The sequence below is a fragment of the Triturus cristatus genome, chromosome 10 (assembly GCF_964204655.1).
Source record: "Triturus cristatus chromosome 10, aTriCri1.1, whole genome shotgun sequence".
Taxonomy (NCBI): domain Eukaryota; kingdom Metazoa; phylum Chordata; class Amphibia; order Caudata; family Salamandridae; genus Triturus; species Triturus cristatus.
Window position 1 is genome coordinate 856,103,942 of NC_140593.1, and position 16,979 is coordinate 856,120,920.

General features: G+C 46.9%; 12 non-coding genes across 12 annotated transcripts; all 12 read right to left on the reverse strand.

The window, feature by feature from the left end:
* Nucleotides 1–141: 141 nt before the first annotated feature.
* On the reverse strand, nt 142–214 carry TRNAV-AAC (transfer RNA valine (anticodon AAC)). The gene has a single exon. It is a non-coding gene; the product is annotated as a tRNA-Val (tRNA).
* A 2,365-nt stretch (nt 215–2,579) lies between these two features.
* On the reverse strand, nt 2,580–2,691 carry TRNAL-CAA (transfer RNA leucine (anticodon CAA)). The gene is made up of 2 exons: nt 2,654–2,691; nt 2,580–2,625 (listed from the first exon to the last, which is right to left on the reverse strand). It is a non-coding gene; the product is annotated as a tRNA-Leu (tRNA).
* Nucleotides 2,692–2,979: 288 nt separating this feature from the next.
* TRNAV-AAC (transfer RNA valine (anticodon AAC)) lies at nt 2,980–3,052 on the reverse strand. The gene has a single exon. It is a non-coding gene; the product is annotated as a tRNA-Val (tRNA).
* Nucleotides 3,053–5,417: 2,365 nt separating this feature from the next.
* On the reverse strand, nt 5,418–5,529 carry TRNAL-CAA (transfer RNA leucine (anticodon CAA)). The gene is made up of 2 exons: nt 5,492–5,529; nt 5,418–5,463 (listed from the first exon to the last, which is right to left on the reverse strand). It is a non-coding gene; the product is annotated as a tRNA-Leu (tRNA).
* A 288-nt stretch (nt 5,530–5,817) lies between these two features.
* On the reverse strand, nt 5,818–5,890 carry TRNAV-AAC (transfer RNA valine (anticodon AAC)). The gene has a single exon. It is a non-coding gene; the product is annotated as a tRNA-Val (tRNA).
* A 2,365-nt stretch (nt 5,891–8,255) lies between these two features.
* Nucleotides 8,256–8,367, reverse strand: TRNAL-CAA (transfer RNA leucine (anticodon CAA)). Its single transcript has 2 exons — nt 8,330–8,367; nt 8,256–8,301 (listed from the first exon to the last, which is right to left on the reverse strand). It is a non-coding gene; the product is annotated as a tRNA-Leu (tRNA).
* Nucleotides 8,368–8,655: 288 nt separating this feature from the next.
* TRNAV-AAC (transfer RNA valine (anticodon AAC)) lies at nt 8,656–8,728 on the reverse strand. The gene has a single exon. It is a non-coding gene; the product is annotated as a tRNA-Val (tRNA).
* Nucleotides 8,729–11,093: 2,365 nt separating this feature from the next.
* On the reverse strand, nt 11,094–11,205 carry TRNAL-CAA (transfer RNA leucine (anticodon CAA)). Its single transcript has 2 exons — nt 11,168–11,205; nt 11,094–11,139 (listed from the first exon to the last, which is right to left on the reverse strand). It is a non-coding gene; the product is annotated as a tRNA-Leu (tRNA).
* A 288-nt stretch (nt 11,206–11,493) lies between these two features.
* On the reverse strand, nt 11,494–11,566 carry TRNAV-AAC (transfer RNA valine (anticodon AAC)). Its single transcript has one exon. It is a non-coding gene; the product is annotated as a tRNA-Val (tRNA).
* Nucleotides 11,567–13,931: 2,365 nt separating this feature from the next.
* Nucleotides 13,932–14,043, reverse strand: TRNAL-CAA (transfer RNA leucine (anticodon CAA)). The gene is made up of 2 exons: nt 14,006–14,043; nt 13,932–13,977 (listed from the first exon to the last, which is right to left on the reverse strand). It is a non-coding gene; the product is annotated as a tRNA-Leu (tRNA).
* A 288-nt stretch (nt 14,044–14,331) lies between these two features.
* Nucleotides 14,332–14,404, reverse strand: TRNAV-AAC (transfer RNA valine (anticodon AAC)). The gene has a single exon. It is a non-coding gene; the product is annotated as a tRNA-Val (tRNA).
* A 2,365-nt stretch (nt 14,405–16,769) lies between these two features.
* Nucleotides 16,770–16,881, reverse strand: TRNAL-CAA (transfer RNA leucine (anticodon CAA)). Its single transcript has 2 exons — nt 16,844–16,881; nt 16,770–16,815 (listed from the first exon to the last, which is right to left on the reverse strand). It is a non-coding gene; the product is annotated as a tRNA-Leu (tRNA).
* Nucleotides 16,882–16,979: the final 98 nt, after the last annotated feature.

The window sequence follows — 16,979 nt, forward strand, 5'->3', positions numbered from 1 at the left end:
TGGATGCGGATTACTTTGTTTCGTCTTGCAAAAGTAAAGGAAGTTTCCCATGGCTCGCTGGGTTCAAGGACCGCCTCTTCTTAAGCTTGCATTGAGATAATAGAGTTTTAGAGGGTGCACATAAAAGCAGCTCATGCACAGTGTTTCTGCCCGGTCTCGAACCGGGGACCTTTCGCGTGTTAGGCGAACGTGATGACCACTGCACTACAGAAACTCACTTGCTGTGTTTTAATGTTAGAGCAAGGTTCCTCTCAAGGGTTCTCTCTACTTCTATTCTGCTGTATCAGCAGCCACTCAGAAAGCGAGGAGCAAGTGTGAAAACTGCAGAGATATCAGCCAACATACTTGCAATTAGACGTATTAAAAATTGACTTATGCAGGCATCGACAGACAAATATCTGATGCCTAAATGCCAGCAAGTACAGCTTGGGAAAGCATCACCTGGGACACACACAGACTAAGCATGAAGGCAGAAAAAGCACGGTGATCCATGTTTCTTATGAGGTTCAAAATATTTTGTGCAACAATGCGGCGAGTGTAATGAGAAATAGTCAGGCATTGTGAGTTTTGAGTAGGATTCGTATGTTTACCTCTGAAAAAGGGCTCGTCCGGGATTTGAACCCGGGACCTCTCGCACCCTAATCGAGAATCATACCCCTAGACCAACGAGCCGAGGCACACAAGAGTTGCCTTTCGCACCGGCTCCGGGGGTTATTGGCAGCGAGTTAGTGAATGCTTCACCCAAAGCAAGCAACTGCACATGCTGCTCTCTTCTGCAATATGGTTGCTGTCTTTTCCATGGCCGTCATCGAACAAGAAGTGAAAATGCCTCTATCCTTCAGACATTTTGTTTGTTCTAGGTGTATGCTCTCAGTGAGGTCAATAAAACCATTTCTGCTCTCATGCCTTGCTTTCATGAATTAGGCCCAACCTTCAGTACACAAGGACGTGCAAACGAATAGCGCAAACTATCGTCACTTCTCTTTTTGAGCTGTCACTGATACCCCTGGAGCACAGTACGTCACGCTGGTGAGGGATAGACAGCTTCCATTATCTCAGCTTTCCTATAAATTGAGAGAGTAAATGCAAACTGTGTGAAAAACAGAAAACTGCTCTTTGTGCCCGGTCTCGAACCAGGGACCTTTCGCGTGTAAAGCGAACGTTATAACCACTACACTACAGAAACAGACACGCTTGCAGGAATCTTCTTGGCATGTAGTGGGCTGGAATGCACAGACCAAGGGCCAATGTCCATGAAGCTCAAAGTTGGACCCTCCTTACCCGATCTCTTTCTTTGGAAGAAAGGAACGAGGACCCCTTTTATTCCAAAAGGCGATTTTAAAACCATACCTGAAACCACACTAGAAAAACACTTTGCATTTAATTTTCCTACACTGATGGTCCACCCCAGAAAAGCAGTTGCAAAGAAGTCCGGCACTGAAATTCTATACGCCAAAAGTGGGAAATAGCGTAGAGGGAAAGGAACTTTCTCACCATACACGGCGTCTTATAGCATTGAAAAGAAGAAATGGCCCTATATAATAAGAAGCCTAAAAATAATTCCACAGCATGGGCTCGTCTGGGATTTGAATCCGGGACCTCTCGCACCCGAAGCGAGAATCATACCCCTAGACCAACGAGCCTGATTCCCCAGTTGGCATTTTAAGCAATTTCTGATGCGTCTTTCAGAAACAAAGCAGGGCTATTTGGCTGCTCTCTCTCTATGTGAACCACAAAAAGTCATGTTTTCTCTCAAGGTGTTGTTTTTTTCACTCTTGCAAGGAAGGGATCAGTCGATATCCTAGCTGCCAGAGAGCAGAAAAAAGGCGCTGATGAGAACTGTGGCACTTTCTGGCACTTGTACTCCTCTGCAAGTCCTGGACACTTGCCCCATAGACTTCCACCCCAGATGCAAGGGAGGGCTTGCCAATTCTTGCTCCTAAGACAGAGGCATTTGATTCTTGGATTCAAACACGCTCACTCAGCGCTCGATCAGGCTCGATCAGGCGAGATTTATATGAGTGGCTCGCAGGACTGAAACACTAACCTGGGAGCCCCAGGGTGGCTAAATTCCCAGGATGGCCATTTTTGGGCAAGTCACCTCCTTTCCTCCTGCCTCAATCTAGAATTGGCTGCAAATCACAAGATAGAGTTCAATGTCCGTGTGTACTGCCTACTCCCAGATACCTCTCTGTCTTCCTTATGTAAATTAAAATTCGCAAGGGGGGACCAATGACAATCTGCTCCTCCCACATAACCAGGAAGCCCTGTTGAACATGTCTGCCTGTGTTGTTGCAGGGACAGTGCCTTCTCCGCCCAAAAGGTGGCAGGAGAGCCTCACAACAAAGATGGGATCAACTGCTTAATGAGAAACCAGCACGGCAGTTTGTGTGATGGAGTGCAAATTTAACGGAAGGTGTGCCTGAGGTGTCCCTTCCAGGAATACATGGAATTGTGATTGAGGGCCCAGCCTGATCGTTGGTGGATTTCTCGTCATATGTTACAGGTCCGTGCAAAGATTGTGGTGTGTGGGGAATGCACTGCAAAAAACAGGAAGATTTAAGGGTGTAAAAGAAACCTGTCAGAAGTGGGATTTGAACCCACGCCTCCATGAGGAGACCAGAAGTCTCAGTTGCACTGAAGATCAAGCTCTCTTGAGTCTGGCGCCTTAGACCACTCGGCCATCCTGACAGCCCTGGGTGTGCACAGATCTGACTCTTCTGACTGCACCTGCCAATGTTTGCACTTACAACGTTCACAGCAATGTCACAAGTGTAAAGACCCCACAATACAACATGGCATGACAAAAAAAAAGCTAGGCACAAGAGCGACCACTGATGGATGCGGATTACTTTGTTTCGTCTTGCAAAAGTAAAGGAAGTTTCCCATGGCTCGCTGGGTTCAAGGACCGCCTCTTCTTAAGCTTGCATTGAGATAATAGAGTTTTAGAGGGTGCACATAAAAGCAGCTCATGCACAGTGTTTCTGCCCGGTCTCGAACCGGGGACCTTTCGCGTGTTAGGCGAACGTGATGACCACTGCACTACAGAAACTCACTTGCTGTGTTTTAATGTTAGAGCAAGGTTCCTCTCAAGGGTTCTCTCTACTTCTATTCTGCTGTATCACTAGCCACTCAGAAAGCGAGGAGCAAGTGTGAAAACTGCAGAGATATCAGCCAACATACTTGCAATTAGACGTATTAAAAATTGACTTATGCAGGCATCGACAGACAAATATCTGATGCCTAAATGCCAGCAAGTACAGCTTGGGAAAGCATCACCTGGGACACACACAGACTAAGCATGAAGGCAGAAAAAGCACGGTGATCCATGTTTCTTATGAGGTTCAAAATATTTTGTGCAACAATGCGGCGAGTGTAATGAGAAATAGTCAGGCATTGTGAGTTTTGAGTAGGATTCGTATGTTTACCTCTGAAAAAGGGCTCGTCCGGGATTTGAACCCGGGACCTCTCGCACCCTAATTGAGAATCATACCCCTAGACCAACGAGCCGAGGCACACAAGAGTTGCCTTTCGCACCGGCTCCGGGGGTTATTGGCAGCGAGTTAGTGAATGCTTCACCCAAAGCAAGCAACTGCACATGCTGCTCTCTTCTGCAATATGGTTGCTGTCTTTTCCATGGCCGTCATCGAACAAGAAATGAAAATGCCTCTATCCTTCAGACATTTTGTTTGTTCTAGGTGTATGCTCTCAGTGAGGTCAATAAAACCATTTCTGCTCTCATGCCTTGCTTTCATGAATTAGGCCCAACCTTCAGTACACAAGGACGTGCAAACGAATAGCGCAAACTATCGTCACTTCTCTTTTTGAGCTGTCACTGATACCCCTGGAGCACAGTACGTCACGCTGGTGAGGGATAGACAGCTTCCATTATCTCAGCTTTCCTATAAATTGAGAGAGTAAATGCAAACTGTGTGAAAAACAGAAAACTGCTCTTTGTGCCCGGTCTCGAACCAGGGACCTTTCGCGTGTAAAGCGAACGTTATAACCACTACACTACAGAAACAGACACGCTTGCAGGAATCTTCTTGGCATGTAGTGGGCTGGAATGCACAGACCAAGGGCCAATGTCCATGAAGCTCAAAGTTGGACCCTCCTTACCCGATCTCTTTCTTTGGAAGAAAGGAACGAGGACCCCTTTTATTCCAAAAGGCGATTTTAAAACCATACCTGAAACCACACTAGAAAAACACTTTGCATTTAATTTTCCTACACTGATGGTCCACCCCAGAAAAGCAGTTGCAAAGAAGTCCGGCACTGAAATTCTATACGCCAAAAGTGGGAAATAGCGTAGAGGGAAAGGAACTTTCTCACCATACACGGCGTCTTATAGCATTGAAAAGAAGAAATGGCCCTATATAATAAGAAGCCTAAAAATAATTCCACAGCATGGGCTCGTCTGGGATTTGAATCCGGGACCTCTCGCACCCGAAGCGAGAATCATACCCCTAGACCAACGAGCCTGATTCCCCAGTTGGCATTTTAAGCAATTTCTGATGCGTCTTTCAGAAACAAAGCAGGGCTATTTGGCTGCTCTCTCTCTATGTGAACCACAAAAAGTCATGTTTTCTCTCAAGGTGTTGTTTTTTTCACTCTTGCAAGGAAGGGATCAGTCGATATCCTAGCTGCCAGAGAGCAGAAAAAAGGCGCTGATGAGAACTGTGGCACTTTCTGGCACTTGTACTCCTCTGCAAGTCCTGGACACTTGCCCCATAGACTTCCACCCCAGATGCAAGGGAGGGCTTGCCAATTCTTGCTCCTAAGACAGAGGCATTTGATTCTTGGATTCAAACACGCTCACTCAGCGCTCGATCAGGCTCGATCAGGCGAGATTTATATGAGTGGCTCGCAGGACTGAAACACTAACCTGGGAGCCCCAGGGTGGCTAAATTCCCAGGATGGCCATTTTTGGGCAAGTCACCTCCTTTCCTCCTGCCTCAATCTAGAATTGGCTGCAAATCACAAGATAGAGTTCAATGTCCGTGTGTACTGCCTACTCCCAGATACCTCTCTGTCTTCCTTATGTAAATTAAAATTCGCAAGGGGGGACCAATGACAATCTGCTCCTCCCACATAACCAGGAAGCCCTGTTGAACATGTCTGCCTGTGTTGTTGCAGGGACAGTGCCTTCTCCGCCCAAAAGGTGGCAGGAGAGCCTCACAACAAAGATGGGATCAACTGCTTAATGAGAAACCAGCACGGCAGTTTGTGTGATGGAGTGCAAATTTAACGGAAGGTGTGCCTGAGGTGTCCCTTCCAGGAATACATGGAATTGTGATTGAGGGCCCAGCCTGATCGTTGGTGGATTTCTCGTCATATGTTACAGGTCCGTGCAAAGATTGTGGTGTGTGGGGAATGCACTGCAAAAAACAGGAAGATTTAAGGGTGTAAAAGAAACCTGTCAGAAGTGGGATTTGAACCCACGCCTCCATGAGGAGACCAGAAGTCTCAGTTGCACTGAAGATCAAGCTCTCTTGAGTCTGGCGCCTTAGACCACTCGGCCATCCTGACAGCCCTGGGTGTGCACAGATCTGACTCTTCTGACTGCACCTGCCAATGTTTGCACTTACAACGTTCACAGCAATGTCACAAGTGTAAAGACCCCACAATACAACATGGCATGACAAAAAAAAAGCTAGGCACAAGAGCGACCACTGATGGATGCGGATTACTTTGTTTCGTCTTGCAAAAGTAAAGGAAGTTTCCCATGGCTCGCTGGGTTCAAGGACCGCCTCTTCTTAAGCTTGCATTGAGATAATAGAGTTTTAGAGGGTGCACATAAAAGCAGCTCATGCACAGTGTTTCTGCCCGGTCTCGAACCGGGGACCTTTCGCGTGTTAGGCGAACGTGATGACCACTGCACTACAGAAACTCACTTGCTGTGTTTTAATGTTAGAGCAAGGTTCCTCTCAAGGGTTCTCTCTACTTCTATTCTGCTGTATCAGCAGCCACTCAGAAAGCGAGGAGCAAGTGTGAAAACTGCAGAGATATCAGCCAACATACTTGCAATTAGACGTATTAAAAATTGACTTATGCAGGCATCGACAGACAAATATCTGATGCCTAAATGCCAGCAAGTACAGCTTGGGAAAGCATCACCTGGGACACACACAGACTAAGCATGAAGGCAGAAAAAGCACGGTGATCCATGTTTCTTATGAGGTTCAAAATATTTTGTGCAACAATGCGGCGAGTGTAATGAGAAATAGTCAGGCATTGTGAGTTTTGAGTAGGATTCGTATGTTTACCTCTGAAAAAGGGCTCGTCCGGGATTTGAACCCGGGACCTCTCGCACCCTAATCGAGAATCATACCCCTAGACCAACGAGCCGAGGCACACAAGAGTTGCCTTTCGCACCGGCTCCGGGGGTTATTGGCAGCGAGTTAGTGAATGCTTCACCCAAAGCAAGCAACTGCACATGCTGCTCTCTTCTGCAATATGGTTGCTGTCTTTTCCATGGCCGTCATCGAACAAGAAATGAAAATGCCTCTATCCTTCAGACATTTTGTTTGTTCTAGGTGTATGCTCTCAGTGAGGTCAATAAAACCATTTCTGCTCTCATGCCTTGCTTTCATGAAGTAGGCCCAACCTTCAGTACACAAGGACGTGCAAACGAATAGCGCAAACTATCGTCACTTCTCTTTTTGAGCTGTCACTGATACCCCTGGAGCACAGTACGTCACGCTGGTGAGGGATAGACAGCTTCCATTATCTCAGCTTTCCTATAAATTGAGAGAGTAAATGCAAACTGTGTGAAAAACAGAAAACTGCTCTTTCTGCCCGGTCTCGAACCAGGGACCTTTCGCGTGTAAAGCGAACGTTATAACCACTACACTACAGAAACAGACACGCTTGCAGGAATCTTCTTGGCATGTAGTGGGCTGGAATGCACAGACCAAGGGCCAATGTCCATGAAGCTCAAAGTTGGACCCTCCTTACCCGATCTCTTTCTTTGGAAGAAAGGAACGAGGACCCCTTTTATTCCAAAAGGCGATTTTAAAACCATACCTGAAACCACACTAGAAAAACACTTTGCATTTAATTTTCCTACACTGATGGTCCACCCCAGAAAAGCAGTTGCAAAGAAGTCCGGCACTGAAATTCTATACGCCAAAAGTGGGAAATAGCGTAGAGGGAAAGGAACTTTCTCACCATACACGGCGTCTTATAGCATTGAAAAAAAGAAATGGCCCTATATAATAAGAAGCCTAAAAATAATTCCACAGCATGGGCTCGTCTGGGATTTGAATCCGGGACCTCTCGCACCCGAAGCGAGAATCATACCCCTAGACCAACGAGCCTGATTCCCCAGTTGGCATTTTAAGCAATTTCTGATGCGTCTTTCAGAAACAAAGCAGGGCTATTTGGCTGCTCTCTCTCTATGTGAACCACAAAAAGTCATGTTTTCTCTCAAGGTGTTGTTTTTTTCACTCTTGCAAGGAAGGGATCAGTCGATATCCTAGCTGCCAGAGAGCAGAAAAAAGGCGCTGATGAGAACTGTGGCACTTTCTGGCACTTGTACTCCTCTGCAAGTCCTGGACACTTGCCCCATAGACTTCCACCCCAGATGCAAGGGAGGGCCTGCCAATTCTTGCTCCTAAGACAGAGGCATTTGATTCTTGGATTCAAACACGCTCACTCAGCGCTCGATCAGGCTCGATCAGGCGAGATTTATATGAGTGGCTCGCAGGACTGAAACACTAACCTGGGAGCCCCAGGGTGGCTAAATTCCCAGGATGGCCATTTTTGGGCAAGTCACCTCCTTTCCTCCTGCCTCAATCTAGAATTGGCTGCAAATCACAAGATAGAGTTCAATGTCCGTGTGTACTGCCTACTCCCAGATACCTCTCTGTCTTCCTTATGTAAATTAAAATTCGCAAGGGGGGACCAATGACAATCTGCTCCTCCCACATAACCAGGAAGCCCTGTTGAACATGTCTGCCTGTGTTGTTGCAGGGACAGTGCCTTCTCCGCCCAAAAGGTGGCAGGAGAGCCTCACAACAAAGATGGGATCAACTGCTTCATGAGAAACCAGCACGGCAGTTTGTGTGATGGAGTGCAAATTTAACGGAAGGTGTGCCTGAGGTGTCCCTTCCAGGAATACATGGAATTGTGATTGAGGGCCCAGCCTGATCGTTGGTGGATTTCTCGTCATATGTTACAGGTCCGTGCAAAGATTGTGGTGTGTGGGGAATGCACTGCAAAAAACAGGAAGATTTAAGGGTGTAAAAGAAACCTGTCAGAAGTGGGATTTGAACCCACGCCTCCATGAGGAGACCAGAAGTCTCAGTTGCACTGAAGATCAAGCTCTCTTGAGTCTGGCGCCTTAGACCACTCGGCCATCCTGACAGCCCTGGGTGTGCACAGATCTGACTCTTCTGACTGCACCTGCCAATGTTTGCACTTACAACGTTCACAGCAATGTCACAAGTGTAAAGACCCCACAATACAACATGGCATGACAAAAAAAAAGCTAGGCACAAGAGCGACCACTGATGGATGCGGATTACTTTGTTTCGTCTTGCAAAAGTAAAGGAAGTTTCCCATGGCTCGCTGGGTTCAAGGACCGCCTCTTCTTAAGCTTGCATTGAGATAATAGAGTTTTAGAGGGTGCACATAAAAGCAGCTCATGCACAGTGTTTCTGCCCGGTCTCGAACCGGGGACCTTTCGCGTGTTAGGCGAACGTGATGACCACTGCACTACAGAAACTCACTTGCTGTGTTTTAATGTTAGAGCAAGGTTCCTCTCAAGGGTTCTCTCTACTTCTATTCTGCTGTATCAGCAGCCACTCAGAAAGCGAGGAGCAAGTGTGAAAACTGCAGAGATATCAGCCAACATACTTGCAATTAGACGTATTAAAAATTGACTTATGCAGGCATCGACAGACAAATATCTGATGCCTAAATGCCAGCAAGTACAGCTTGGGAAAGCATCACCTGGGACACACACAGACTAAGCATGAAGGCAGAAAAAGCACGGTGATCCATGTTTCTTATGAGGTTCAAAATATTTTGTGCAACAATGCGGCGAGTGTAATGAGAAATAGTCAGGCATTGTGAGTTTTGAGTAGGATTCGTATGTTTACCTCTGAAAAAGGGCTCGTCCGGGATTTGAACCCGGGACCTCTCGCACCCTAATCGAGAATCATACCCCTAGACCAACGAGCCGAGGCACACAAGAGTTGCCTTTCGCACCGGCTCCGGGGGTTATTGGCAGCGAGTTAGTGAATGCTTCACCCAAAGCAAGCAACTGCACATGCTGCTCTCTTCTGCAATATGGTTGCTGTCTTTTCCATGGCCGTCATCGAACAAGAAATGAAAATGCCTCTATCCTTCAGACATTTTGTTTGTTCTAGGTGTATGCTCTCAGTGAGGTCAATAAAACCATTTCTGCTCTCATGCCTTGCTTTCATGAAGTAGGCCCAACCTTCAGTACACAAGGACGTGCAAACGAATAGCGCAAACTATCGTCACTTCTCTTTTTGAGCTGTCACTGATACCCCTGGAGCACAGTACGTCACGCTGGTGAGGGATAGACAGCTTCCATTATCTCAGCTTTCCTATAAATTGAGAGAGTAAATGCAAACTGTGTGAAAAACAGAAAACTGCTCTTTCTGCCCGGTCTCGAACCAGGGACCTTTCGCGTGTAAAGCGAACGTTATAACCACTACACTACAGAAACAGACACGCTTGCAGGAATCTTCTTGGCATGTAGTGGGCTGGAATGCACAGACCAAGGGCCAATGTCCATGAAGCTCAAAGTTGGACCCTCCTTACCCGATCTCTTTCTTTGGAAGAAAGGAACGAGGACCCCTTTTATTCCAAAAGGCGATTTTAAAACCATACCTGAAACCACACTAGAAAAACACTTTGCATTTAATTTTCCTACACTGATGGTCCACCCCAGAAAAGCAGTTGCAAAGAAGTCCGGCACTGAAATTCTATACGCCAAAAGTGGGAAATAGCGTAGAGGGAAAGGAACTTTCTCACCATACACGGCGTCTTATAGCATTGAAAAGAAGAAATGGCCCTATATAATAAGAAGCCTAAAAATAATTCCACAGCATGGGCTCGTCTGGGATTTGAATCCGGGACCTCTCGCACCCGAAGCGAGAATCATACCCCTAGACCAACGAGCCTGATTCCCCAGTTGGCATTTTAAGCAATTTCTGATGCGTCTTTCAGAAACAAAGCAGGGCTATTTGGCTGCTCTCTCTCTATGTGAACCACAAAAAGTCATGTTTTCTCTCAAGGTGTTGTTTTTTTCACTCTTGCAAGGAAGGGATCAGTCGATATCCTAGCTGCCAGAGAGCAGAAAAAAGGCGCTGATGAGAACTGTGGCACTTTCTGGCACTTGTACTCCTCTGCAAGTCCTGGACACTTGCCCCATAGACTTCCACCCCAGATGCAAGGGAGGGCTTGCCAATTCTTGCTCCTAAGACAGAGGCATTTGATTCTTGGATTCAAACACGCTCACTCAGCGCTCGATCAGGCTCGATCAGGCGAGATTTATATGAGTGGCTCGCAGGACTGAAACACTAACCTGGGAGCCCCAGGGTGGCTAAATTCCCAGGATGGCCATTTTTGGGCAAGTCACCTCCTTTCCTCCTGCCTCAATCTAGAATTGGCTGCAAATCACAAGATAGAGTTCAATGTCCGTGTGTACTGCCTACTCCCAGATACCTCTCTGTCTTCCTTATGTAAATTAAAATTCGCAAGGGGGGACCAATGACAATCTGCTCCTCCCACATAACCAGGAAGCCCTGTTGAACATGTCTGCCTGTGTTGTTGCAGGGACAGTGCCTTCTCCGCCCAAAAGGTGGCAGGAGAGCCTCACAACAAAGATGGGATCAACTGCTTAATGAGAAACCAGCACGGCAGTTTGTGTGATGGAGTGCAAATTTAACGGAAGGTGTGCCTGAGGTGTCCCTTCCAGGAATACATGGAATTGTGATTGAGGGCCCAGCCTGATCGTTGGTGGATTTCTCGTCATATGTTACAGGTCCGTGCAAAGATTGTGGTGTGTGGGGAATGCACTGCAAAAAACAGGAAGATTTAAGGGTGTAAAAGAAACCTGTCAGAAGTGGGATTTGAACCCACGCCTCCATGAGGAGACCAGAAGTCTCAGTTGCACTGAAGATCAAGCTCTCTTGAGTCTGGCGCCTTAGACCACTCGGCCATCCTGACAGCCCTGGGTGTGCACAGATCTGACTCTTCTGACTGCACCTGCCAATGTTTGCACTTACAACGTTCACAGCAATGTCACAAGTGTAAAGACCCCACAATACAACATGGCATGACAAAAAAAAAGCTAGGCACAAGAGCGACCACTGATGGATGCGGATTACTTTGTTTCGTCTTGCAAAAGTAAAGGAAGTTTCCCATGGCTCGCTGGGTTCAAGGACCGCCTCTTCTTAAGCTTGCATTGAGATAATAGAGTTTTAGAGGGTGCACATAAAAGCAGCTCATGCACAGTGTTTCTGCCCGGTCTCGAACCGGGGACCTTTCGCGTGTTAGGCGAACGTGATGACCACTGCACTACAGAAACTCACTTGCTGTGTTTTAATGTTAGAGCAAGGTTCCTCTCAAGGGTTCTCTCTACTTCTATTCTGCTGTATCAGCAGCCACTCAGAAAGCGAGGAGCAAGTGTGAAAACTGCAGAGATATCAGCCAACATACTTGCAATTAGACGTATTAAAAATTGACTTATGCAGGCATCGACAGACAAATATCTGATGCCTAAATGCCAGCAAGTACAGCTTGGGAAAGCATCACCTGGGACACACACAGACTAAGCATGAAGGCAGAAAAAGCACGGTGATCCATGTTTCTTATGAGGTTCAAAATATTTTGTGCAACAATGCGGCGAGTGTAATGAGAAATAGTCAGGCATTGTGAGTTTTGAGTAGGATTCGTATGTTTACCTCTGAAAAAGGGCTCGTCCGGGATTTGAACCCGGGACCTCTCGCACCCTAATCGAGAATCATACCCCTAGACCAACGAGCCGAGGCACACAAGAGTTGCCTTTCGCACCGGCTCCGGGGGTTATTGGCAGCGAGTTAGTGAATGCTTCACCCAAAGCAAGCAACTGCACATGCTGCTCTCTTCTGCAATATGGTTGCTGTCTTTTCCATGGCCGTCATCGAACAAGAAATGAAAATGCCTCTATCCTTCAGACATTTTGTTTGTTCTAGGTGTATGCTCTCAGTGAGGTCAATAAAACCATTTCTGCTCTCATGCCTTGCTTTCATGAAGTAGGCCCAACCTTCAGTACACAAGGACGTGCAAACGAATAGCGCAAACTATCGTCACTTCTCTTTTTGAGCTGTCACTGATACCCCTGGAGCACAGTACGTCACGCTGGTGAGGGATAGACAGCTTCCATTATCTCAGCTTTCCTATAAATTGAGAGAGTAAATGCAAACTGTGTGAAAAACAGAAAACTGCTCTTTCTGCCCGGTCTCGAACCAGGGACCTTTCGCGTGTAAAGCGAACGTTATAACCACTACACTACAGAAACAGACACGCTTGCAGGAATCTTCTTGGCATGTAGTGGGCTGGAATGCACAGACCAAGGGCCAATGTCCATGAAGCTCAAAGTTGGACCCTCCTTACCCGATCTCTTTCTTTGGAAGAAAGGAACGAGGACCCCTTTTATTCCAAAAGGCGATTTTAAAACCATACCTGAAACCACACTAGAAAAACACTTTGCATTTAATTTTCCTACACTGATGGTCCACCCCAGAAAAGCAGTTGCAAAGAAGTCCGGCACTGAAATTCTATACGCCAAAAGTGGGAAATAGCGTAGAGGGAAAGGAACTTTCTCACCATACACGGCGTCTTATAGCATTGAAAAAAAGAAATGGCCCTATATAATAAGAAGCCTAAAAATAATTCCACAGCATGGGCTCGTCTGGGATTTGAATCCGGGACCTCTCGCACCCGAAGCGAGAATCATACCCCTAGACCAACGAGCCTGATTCCCCAGTTGGCATTTTAAGCAATTTCTGATGCGTCTTTCAGAAACAAAGCAGGGCTATTTGGCTGCTCTCTCTCTATGTGAACCACAAAAAGTCATGTTTTCTCTCAAGGTGTTGTTTTTTTCACTCTTGCAAGGAAGGGATCAGTCGATATCCTAGCTGCCAGAGAGCAGAAAAAAGGCGCTGATGAGAACTGTGGCACTTTCTGGCACTTGTACTCCTCTGCAAGTCCTGGACACTTGCCCCATAGACTTCCACCCCAGATGCAAGGGAGGGCCTGCCAATTCTTGCTCCTAAGACAGAGGCATTTGATTCTTGGATTCAAACACGCTCACTCAGCGCTCGATCAGGCTCGATCAGGCGAGATTTATATGAGTGGCTCGCAGGACTGAAACACTAACCTGGGAGCCCCAGGGTGGCTAAATTCCCAGGATGGCCATTTTTGGGCAAGTCACCTCCTTTCCTCCTGCCTCAATCTAGAATTGGCTGCAAATCACAAGATAGAGTTCAATGTCCGTGTGTACTGCCTACTCCCAGATACCTCTCTGTCTTCCTTATGTAAATTAAAATTCGCAAGGGGGGACCAATGACAATCTGCTCCTCCCACATAACCAGGAAGCCCTGTTGAACATGTCTGCCTGTGTTGTTGCAGGGACAGTGCCTTCTCCGCCCAAAAGGTGGCAGGAGAGCCTCACAACAAAGATGGGATCAACTGCTTAATGAGAAACCAGCACGGCAGTTTGTGTGATGGAGTGCAAATTTAACGGAAGGTTTGCCTGAGGTGTCCCTTCCAGGAATACATGGAATTGTGATTGAGGGCCCAGCCTGATCGTTGGTGGATTTCTCGTCATATGTTACAGGTCCGTGCAAAGATTGTGGTGTGTGGGGAATGCACTGCAAAAAACAGGAAGATTTAAGGGTGTAAAAGAAACCTGTCAGAAGTGGGATTTGAACCCACGCCTCCATGAGGAGACCAGAAGTCTCAGTTGCACTGAAGATCAAGCTCTCTTGAGTCTGGCGCCTTAGACCACTCGGCCATCCTGACAGCCCTGGGTGTGCACAGATCTGACTCTTCTGACTGCACCTGCCAATGTTTGCACTTACAACGTTCACAGCAATGTCACAAGTGTAAAGACCCCACAATACAACATGGCATGACAAAAAAAAAGCTAGGCACAAGAGCGACCACTGATGGATGCGGATTACTTTGTTTCGTCTTGCAAAAGTAAAGGAAGTTTCCCATGGCTCGCTGGGTTCAAGGACCGCCTCTTCTTAAGCTTGCATTGAGATAATAGAGTTTTAGAGGGTGCACATAAAAGCAGCTCATGCACAGTGTTTCTGCCCGGTCTCGAACCGGGGACCTTTCGCGTGTTAGGCGAACGTGATGACCACTGCACTACAGAAACTCACTTGCTGTGTTTTAATGTTAGAGCAAGGTTCCTCTCAAGGGTTCTCTCTACTTCTATTCTGCTGTATCAGCAGCCACTCAGAAAGCGAGGAGCAAGTGTGAAAACTGCAGAGATATCAGCCAACATACTTGCAATTAGACGTATTAAAAATTGACTTATGCAGGCATCGACAGACAAATATCTGATGCCTAAATGCCAGCAAGTACAGCTTGGGAAAGCATCACCTGGGACACACACAGACTAAGCATGAAGGCAGAAAAAGCACGGTGATCCATGTTTCTTATGAGGTTCAAAATATTTTGTGCAACAATGCGGCGAGTGTAATGAGAAATAGTCAGGCATTGTGAGTTTTGAGTAGGATTCGTATGTTTACCTCTGAAAAAGGGCTCGTCCGGGATTTGAACCCGGGACCTCTCGCACCCTAATCGAGAATCATACCCCTAGACCAACGAGCCGAGGCACACAAGAGTTGCCTTTCGCACCGGCTCCGGGGGTTATTGGCAGCGAGTTAGTGAATGCTTCACCCAAAGCAAGCAACTGCACATGCTGCTCTCTTCTGCAATATGGTTGCTGTCTTTTCCATGGCCGTCATCGAACAAGAAATGAAAATGCCTCTATCCTTCAGACATTTTGTTTGTTCTAGGTGTATGCTCTCAGTGAGGTCAATAAAACCATTTCTGCTCTCATGCCTTGCTTTCATGAAGTAGGCCCAACCTTCAGTACACAAGGACGTGCAAACGAATAGCGCAAACTATCGTCACTTCTCTTTTTGAGCTGTCACTGATACCCCTGGAGCACAGTACGTCACGCTGGTGAGGGATAGACAGCTTCCATTATCTCAGCTTTCCTATAAATTGAGAGAGTAAATGCAAACTGTGTGAAAAACAGAAAACTGCTCTTTCTGCCCGGTCTCGAACCAGGGACCTTTCGCGTGTAAAGCGAACGTTATAACCACTACACTACAGAAACAGACACGCTTGCAGGAATCTTCTTGGCATGTAGTGGGCTGGAATGCACAGACCAAGGGCCAATGTCCATGAAGCTCAAAGTTGGACCCTCCTTACCCGATCTCTTTCTTTGGAAGAAAGGAACGAGGACCCCTTTTATTCCAAAAGGCGATTTTAAAACCATACCTGAAACCACACTAGAAAAACACTTTGCATTTAATTTTCCTACACTGATGGTCCACCCCAGAAAAGCAGTTGCAAAGAAGTCCGGCACTGAAATTCTATACGCCAAAAGTGGGAAATAGCGTAGAGGGAAAGGAACTTTCTCACCATACACGGCGTCTTATAGCATTGAAAAGAAGAAATGGCCCTATATAATAAGAAGCCTAAAAATAATTCCACAGCATGGGCTCGTCTGGGATTTGAATCCGGGACCTCTCGCACCCGAAGCGAGAATCATACCCCTAGACCAACGAGCCTGATTCCCCAGTTGGCATTTTAAGCAATTTCTGATGCGTCTTTCAGAAACAAAGCAGGGCTATTTGGCTGCTCTCTCTCTATGTGAACCACAAAAAGTCATGTTTTCTCTCAAGGTGTTGTTTTTTTCACTCTTGCAAGGAAGGGATCAGTCGATATCCTAGCTGCCAGAGAGCAGAAAAAAGGCGCTGATGAGAACTGTGGCACTTTCTGGCACTTGTACTCCTCTGCAAGTCCTGGACACTTGCCCCATAGACTTCCACCCCAGATGCAAGGGAGGGCTTGCCAATTCTTGCTCCTAAGACAGAGGCATTTGATTCTTGGATTCAAACACGCTCACTCAGCGCTCGATCAGGCTCGATCAGGCGAGATTTATATGAGTGGCTCGCAGGACTGAAACACTAACCTGGGAGCCCCAGGGTGGCTAAATTCCCAGGATGGCCATTTTTGGGCAAGTCACCTCCTTTCCTCCTGCCTCAATCTAGAATTGGCTGCAAATCACAAGATAGAGTTCAATGTCCGTGTGTACTGCCTACTCCCAGATACCTCTCTGTCTTCCTTATGTAAATTAAAATTCGCAAGGGGGGACCAATGACAATCTGCTCCTCCCACATAACCAGGAAGCCCTGTTGAACATGTCTGCCTGTGTTGTTGCAGGGACAGTGCCTTCTCCGCCCAAAAGGTGGCAGGAGAGCCTCACAACAAAGATGGGATCAACTGCTTAATGAGAAACCAGCACGGCAGTTTGTGTGATGGAGTGCAAATTTAACGGAAGGTGTGCCTGAGGTGTCCCTTCCAGGAATACATGGAATTGTGATTGAGGGCCCAGCCTGATCGTTGGTGGATTTCTCGTCATATGTTACAGGTCCGTGCAAAGATTGTGGTGTGTGGGGAATGCACTGCAAAAAACAGGAAGATTTAAGGGTGTAAAAGAAACCTGTCAGAAGTGGGATTTGAACCCACGCCTCCATGAGGAGACCAGAAGTCTCAGTTGCACTGAAGATCAAGCTCTCTTGAGTCTGGCGCCTTAGACCACTCGGCCATCCTGACAGCCCTGGGTGTGCACAGATCTGACTCTTCTGACTGCACCTGCCAATGTTTGCACTTACAACGTTCACAGCAATGTCACAAGTGTAAAGACCCCACAA